The 8,076-nt window shown below is 36.0% G+C and overlaps 1 long non-coding RNA gene across 1 annotated transcript; it reads left to right on the forward strand.

Annotated features, from left to right (window-relative positions):
* The first annotated feature begins 689 nt into the window (after positions 1–689).
* Positions 690–3,340, forward strand: LOC134179124 (uncharacterized). The gene is made up of 6 exons (XR_009969793.1): positions 690–784; positions 850–900; positions 963–992; positions 2,487–2,804; positions 2,873–3,073; positions 3,133–3,340. It is a non-coding gene; the product is annotated as an uncharacterized LOC134179124 (long non-coding RNA).
* Positions 3,341–8,076: the final 4,736 nt, after the last annotated feature.

The raw sequence follows: 8,076 nt of genomic DNA on the forward strand, positions 1-8,076 counted from the left end.
TCCACAATGCACCCTTCTGCTTTTACTCTCCGGACAAGACATCGTACGCTTGCTGTCTGACATCAGCCGTTACAATGGGCACTGAAAGGTTTGTCTAGTTTTAGAGTACTAGTAAAAATTGATAATTATGATTGCTGGGGCGAGCTTTAGTGTATGTACCTCAACTCTTTTGTCAGAACTCACTTACCTATTGTCTTACGTTTCGTGAATTGGGAGTCACCTAAATCATTTCGTAAAAATTTAGTAAACCCTTTGAAGAAAACCCTTACGTCAGTTGTGGCGCATGTCGTTGATCTGGCTTCGTTATGTTGATCCGTCTCCCAATTTTGTTGTAAATCTATATGACAATAAATTGAATTGCTGGTTTGTTACACATACATGTACATGCACGTTAGTGATATGTACGCTAGATACAGAAATCTCAAACCAGTACACGAAGAAAGGATATCGTCAAAGCTTGGTTTAGTAACTGTCTTAGCATACAGTGAAATATCAATAGTACTTTCACTATGAAGGAAGGAGGTGTCTGTTCTTAAAGAATTGTCTTAGTTTTGATCTTGTGCTCTGTAATGTTTAAGTGCACAACGAGGAGGTTTCAAACAGAAACTGGAATATTATGAAGTATGATATACTCGTGTACAGAGATGTTTGCTGATCATCTTAATGTACTGTGTGGTTCTTGCAAACAGAGTCTTTTGTCAGAGAAGTCAAGAAATGTAAAAGTTCTTTTCTAGCAAAGAAGGCATCATCATCATTACAACGAAGTATATCAATATCAGGTGATGTAAGATTGATCAATTTTGTTTCTCAGGCTATTAGAGTTGCACAGGTGGTTGCGGGTTTTTATAGATATTTTCTGACACAGACGAATTAAACGTTGACTCGGATGGATGCAATTGTGTATGTTGTTTTCATTAGTGTGTTGAGGTCTGTATATAGTTATGTGTGATTTTATTGTATAGAGAGTTTGTTATTGTCAATTCAGAAATCAGGTACAGTAATGGCATTGAAACTACAGATATGGTTGTACGTTGTACGTATATAAGTATGATTTACATTATAGAGTAGTGTGTTGCATTACTTAGTGGCAAGAATATTTCTCAAAAAGACATACAATGCATAAAAGTAATTATTTGCAATACCTTTTGCTTTAAGTGAAGTTGTACAATAACGTGTTTGTTATTGTAAGTGCATTGAGCAATTGAAGAAAGAGTATTTAAGTATGCATGTTGTTTCCGCTTTCAAATGTTTTGTTGTAACAGGAGGCAAATAACATTAATGTTTAGGAGTATACGGTGACAATAACAGTTTAAGTAACTATATTGTTACGTGAAAGTTTAGGTATGAACGTGTTGTGTTGCCTCTGACTGGTACGCTTTCTTGAAACGCGGTTTTTTTCATCATGGAATGATATACTAAAAATTGTTTTTTTGCTTTAACCCATGACAACTAACCTGCACCTTTCTATGAACTCACTGGTTGTATTTGTCAGTTGCCTCTATAAAAAATTAGCTATATGTACCAGATATATACACTCATTTAATTCTGTCTCTGAGAGGCGTCTGGAAACAACAAAAACTTGACAAATTTGACCATATTAGAACCAAAACAAATTGCCATTTAGTGCATTCTTCAGCGTTGATGATATCACTGTAAGGACTTTAATCTATTTGCATTCTTTGGCTTACAAATATTCTGCACAACACAACACAGGGATTAAGGGGGTTTCCAATGGAAAACATCAAGCGCCTTGTAGAGAAGGTGTAGCAAACGTTACGGTGGAGAAGTGGGCAAACTGCGTAAGGCACGTACGTGAAAAGGTGGAAGTATTACAGAACAATAAACGGTGTGTTAGACGACGTTGTGGAGAAGTTGGTCATTGAAATTGGCACTGAATCAAAATATGCGTCTTCGTCTGAAACTGAATGCTGTTATCAGCTTGCTAGCTATAACAATTATGTTCTTAGCTTTATGCAATTAACAGTAATCCCGCTTTAGTCCCACTTTAGTCGGGCCTTTCTCCCCCTTAACTCAATATAATACAAAAAAACTGGCTCTATTAACTTCAATTACATCTCTGTAGCCCAATAGTGAGTGGAATAAGATCAAGCAAGTGAATAGCTTTCGATTGATACTAATATCTGCCCGGAGGGCAACATCTTTGTCGCGCAAATGGCCACATTACAACAGTCTCTCTAATGCGTCAGCGCACTTTAGATTATAGTAAACATGCTATCTATCTATCTGGAACTATGCCATGAATTTTAAGTATATGCTAACTTGACTAATTACAGACTTTCTAGCAATAAAGCTTTGAATTTTTAGCAGACTAAATATTATTAAATATGAGACTAGTAGTGATATAACGTCTTTTCTGAAGTTGCTCATCAACTAAGTTTAACTTAACAATGTCTGGCTTTGTAAAAAATTAATAGAGCACTTTACAAAAAGTTCAAAACATTCTCTTGCTAATGAATGCTGCTCAGGCTGAAGTGATATCAACTGTTGACTCATTGACTTCTCATTGGATACCAGCACAGTTATGATAGAGAATATACACAAAATATTGCTTAATTACAATAAGATGAAGGTAATTGTCGGTACACCTAGCATGTGTTGAACAGTTAACAACAGCTTTGCTTTCATGTTCTTATCAAATTTGAAAAAACTGATCTTCTACCACACCAAGCTCAGCATACTCAAACTAGGAGCACATCATCAGTGGAGGAGCTTGACAGGTTAGTTGTTAGGTTGGAATTAGCCGCTTCTCCATTTTTTTATACAAGATGCTTCATCAAGTGAAGGTACGAGATATAAAGATTTATTTAGTTTTGTATAAGAACTATTACTCATCTGTTTGTGTTACTATCAGTTGCGTTTGTTGAAGATCGAAGACTGAATGTGATAGTTCTTTTCTGTGCTTAAACAAAGCTGAGGCTGCTATAAAAAAAAGAGTTAGCAAGAAACCTGCTAGACACTCTGTTTTTTAAGGAAGAGCAGTCCTGCAGCAGCATAAAAGGGAAAGCACAAGAAAAACGACAACAGGATGTGAAGAAAATGGAAGCTTTAAGAAGTATGTTTGCTTGTCTTGTTCATCACTCTGACTGATGGTTGCTTTGTGGTGGTGTTAAGGTTTTTGTATGCTGAGATTTTTTTGGGTCCAGATGAAGTACTTATGGTCGTTTTGAACAAGTTGAACAAAATGTCTGGAAACAAGTTCCGATTTTAGTGTAAGAAGAGACTGTTTTAGTTTAGGCGAGAACTATTTGCATTGTAGTACTGTATAATAGAGATCGATATTCTGAATTGATGTGGCGTTTATAAATGCATACATTGTAGACAATAGTTCCGGTAAGTTTTTCCTTTGCAACTAATTCCGTACGATTTCACTGAGTATAGAAATTGCAAGAATACGTTAAAAATTCGAATAGACGCCGCCTCTGTTTCTACTGCAATACAATGCGAGTTCTGATGGAATACACTGCGAGTTCTGTTAGAATACACCACGAGTTCTTCTGAAATACACTGCGAGTTCTGTTAGAATACATTGCGATTTCTGGTGGAATATACTACCATTACTGCTGAATTTTGTTATAAAATTAGAGTAATTTTTTAGCTAACTTTGCGTTGTGTAGGAAGTATTCGTCCTGATGTCACTAAGTGAAAGTGGCCAAAACTTGCATAAACCTTTAAAGAATTCGCTTAGTGTAGAGGTAACTTCATTACAAATGCGCAATAGATTTTGCCAAATATTAGTGCAAATACGAACTATGATATTTCCGAAGTTTAGCTTAATGCGCATCTTAACTACCCAAAAAATTGTGGCAGCCGAAAACACATCAACTTGAGCCATGCTAATACACTTGTTTATTAGAGGGCGACTTTCAGAGTATCCCGTCATTGCGACGTCGAACGCATTATCTCTACAGCTTCAATAAAAAGAGAGTTGTTTGGTGGTTGTAGTTATCTTAGCTATAAACTACTAACATTAAACGACATACATGAATCAATGTAACAGCTACCCGAAACAAACGATGTCAGTGACCAGTATCAGTAAGTCACTGATTGACAATTTTGCTATCAAACAGGAGACAATACAAGTGCATGTACATGCATTCATTAGCATGTTTCTGCATTTGGTTACTAGAAACATCTGTTTGTGTTGAAGTGGCACAAGATGATTTGTCATATTGTTTGCACTGAAATGGTAAGAACAACACGTGGATTATATAGCTTATCCAATCTTAAAACAAAAATATTTTTTTGTCTTAATATGTTTTCAATCAGTGTTTGGCACCAGTTTTATTAGTTAATATAAAAGACTGCAGTCTTTGTTGCACGAGTTGTTGTTTTGAATGAAAACCATAAATGTCTTGAAAACTAATTGTTTGTGTTTCTAATCACTGCAAGTAAAAGCTAGCAATTTTTAATGCTATAATTGCATTTGGAAGTATGACAAAGATTAATTCTTTAGTACAATTTTTTTTGAACGTACACCAAGAGCAGCTGCTTTTACTTTTCTTTATAGCTACAAGACATAGTACTTTTTATTGCCAAATACTGTGAATCTAGCAGTTTTTTACTTGGATTTTTCAAGGTTTCAGTAACAGTTACCGATGTCGCATCGTTTTGTGGTTATGATTTTTAGAACAGTTTTCATGATTGACATTGATAGTACAGGGAAAGTACATTAGGTATACAATCACTTCTTGTGTATAAATTTGTCTTAATATGGATTGAGTACGAGACTGCAAGTAGATCTTGTTGTTGCTCAATTGTATCCAGATGATTCTCTAATAACTCGCAAACCATTCCATGTTTAATAGTATCAGAGCTGCATCACTAGCATTGACTTGTAGCACAGAAGGTGAGCATGTCACGATAGCAAATAGCTCAAAAACTACAACACAATGCCATATCTATTGCTTCTTCTATTGTCGTAAAGGAAAAATTCTATGCCTGTTATATGAAGACATTTAGCTAGCCTGCTTGTTGACTCTATGCTACATGAGTGATACTTTGGAAACGTTTACTTGCACAATGGATTGTTACAGTACGTTATACATTAGAAGAAAGCTTGTCGAGATCATATGTTGAAAAATGAAAGAATACAGTGCTAAATGGTAGATGGTCTTTTATTCACCATATCTGGGCACTAGAAAGTGCACTAAATATTTACGCATTAGAAATTATCTTGGCCATGCCTATGAAACAAATTTAGCATACAGAAAATAATATTTGTATAAAACATAGATGAAAGTCAACTGCAATTCAATCTGAAAATTAGTTTGTCTCGTTTCTACAATAGGGCTTAAGAAGTAATTCACTACTAGTAAGTGAGTAAGTCCAGAAGGCAAAAGTACGGGCCCGGACACCAGATATTTCTGATCAAAACAAGTCAATGTCTACCATACATAGGCTGGAACGTCCAGCCGGTTATTACCTGAATCTGTCGAAGAAAGACAGACTGGAGACATTCGTCTCTCAAACAAAACGCATACTTATAATTTTCCAATCAGAGTGACGTTCACTATTTGTAATCTACGATAGAGATGCAAGTCTGAATTAAATTTTTTTTAATGTAATTACGTTCTGACTCTAGTTCATGTTATATTGACACATGCCATACAAGTCTACAAACAATAGGTCGATTCTTTGCAGATTTTATCGTTGTCTGTCTTTTATTTTAAGAGCACTGGACTCAAAGTTCACTACAGAAGTAAAACCAAAAGTCTACTGCAATGTACGCAAATCATAGCAATTAGGTGAGTGCAAATATCAAGCTTTGTCAATAATCTTTTCGTTCAATGCATGCAACGTACAACACCCTAAGTTACTAGAAGTGGTTGCTCATGTGCTGCCTATTCTTCCAAGTATGTAATAGAAAACAAAAGAGAAGACGGCATGCAGGTAAAGCTCACATGCTAAAGAAATGTGATGTAAACTTTAAAAGCAATTGACTACTCAATTACAAAGCCCTTAGTAGTAAGCCAATAGTTACCGGCATTTACATCATCAGTTATTCTGAATACACGTGCATGCACAAACATGTCCAGACATTGGCTACTGGAATGGTGAAACCAAAAACGCTAGATTCGGACATTCATAAGTTAGACCATGTGCATTATCAGAGTATGTTTTCTAGGTGTACATCCACTATCTTTTTATCCCTGTAAAGCCTGATATGGAAAGTGAGCATTGAAGTAAAAGTTACAACAGGTGTGCTTATTAGAAAATGCCACACCAATTATTTTAATAAGATCCAGTTGATGATCCCTTGTTTTTACAAGATAATTATATAATAATTATCAAACTTGATTAATATGTACTTTATATGCTAAAAGTGTTATCTTTTGCTTTTTTTTTGTAAGAAGGGTATAAATAATTTAGTAAACAGATGCCAGACTTGGTGGTTTTTAACCATTCATATATTCACCAATGTCCAATAAACAGCAAAAATATTACAAATTTTCAAAGTACATTGTCATGAGGTCATAAACAGTAGTCTTTTGCGTTAGGTGACGAGACAAGTTACTGAAACACTAGTTGCCATAAAATACAAGTTTTCACTTACATTGCTGTAACAACATCAAATATAAATTGGTAAAAACATCATTTATATGACATTAGTCAAACTTCCTGATTGTTTTGTTGTGTGTTGTGTCTAATGAGTGTTGTGTTTGTTGTGTGTTTTGTGTGTGTTGTGCGTGTTGTGTGTTGTTTGGGTTGTGTGTGAGTGTATGTGTGTGTGTGTTTGTGTGTGTGTATGTGTGTGTGTGTGTGTGTGTGTGTGTGTGTGTGTGTGTGTGTGTGTGTGTGTGTGTGTGTGTGTGTGGTGCGAGCGGTGTGTGTGGTGTTTTGTGTGTACGTTTTGTATGTGTCTTGTGTTTTGATTTAGTGTATGGCTTTTACGCGGTGTTTGTGTTTGGTGTGTGTGGTGTGTGTTGTTTGTGAGAAAATTGTGCTTCGAGTGCTTTTGTGTTTCGGGTGTGTGTGTTGCGTGTGTGTTGTGTGTCTTGTGTGTTTTGTTTAGTGTTGTGTTATGAGTTATGTGTGTAGTGCGAATTGCTAGTGTTGTGTGTATTGTGAGTTGTGTGTTGTTGTGTGTGTTGTGTGTTTTGTGTTGACTGTGTTATGTGTGTTGTATATTTTGTGGGTGTTGAGTGTGTTGTATGTGCGAAAGTGTTTTGGCTGTGTGTATGAGTAATGTTTATGTGTATTTGTTTTGTGTGTATGTAGCGTATGTGTTGTATGTTGTGTGTTTCTGTGTAGTGTGTGTGGTGTGTTTGTGGTGTGTGTGTGCATAGATTGTTTTACGTGTGGAGTGTGTTTTCTTTGTTTTGTGAATGTTGTTTGTATTGTGTGTGTTGTGTGTGTTGTGTGTGGTGTGTGTGTATTGTGTTTTTGTTTGTTGTGTTGAAATTAATTTGCGTGTTTTGTGTGTTGTTTGTTGTTTGTTTTGTGTGAGTTGTGTGTATTTTGTGTGTTGAATGTGTTTTTTGTTGTTAATGTTGCGTATGCGTTTGTGTATGTGTGTGTTGTGTGAGTTGTGTGTTGTTGTGTACTTGAAGTGAGTTCTGTGTTTTTGTGTGTTGCGTATTGTGTGTGTTGTGTGGGTGTGTTGTAAGTACTGTATTTTTTTGAAAATTGTATGTTTTGTGTGTATTGTGTGTATGTGTGACGTGCTTGTGTATGGCGTGTGTGTTTTTGTGTGTGGGTGTGTGTGAGGGTGTGTGTGTGTGTGTGTGTGTGTGTGTGTGTGTGTGTGTGTATGGGTGTGTTTGTATGTCTGTGTGCTTGTGTGTGTCTGTGTGTGTATGTGTGCGTGCCGTGTGTGCCGTCTGTATTCCGTGTGGTGTGTATGTTCAAAATTTGTGCTGTGTTTATGGTGTGTGATTGTTTTGTGTATTGAGTGTATTAAGTGTGTTGGATGTGTGCTTTGTGTGTGCCTTAGTTGCGTTGTGTCAGTGTTATGTGTGTATTGTGTTAGTTAGTGTTGTATGTTGTGTTTGTGTGTTGTTATTGTTTACTGTTGATTGTTTTGAATTGTGTGTAAATGTGTGAGGGTGTTTTTGT

Source organism: Corticium candelabrum, chromosome 4 (assembly GCF_963422355.1).
Source record: "Corticium candelabrum chromosome 4, ooCorCand1.1, whole genome shotgun sequence".
Lineage (NCBI taxonomy): Eukaryota > Metazoa > Porifera > Homoscleromorpha > Homosclerophorida > Plakinidae > Corticium > Corticium candelabrum.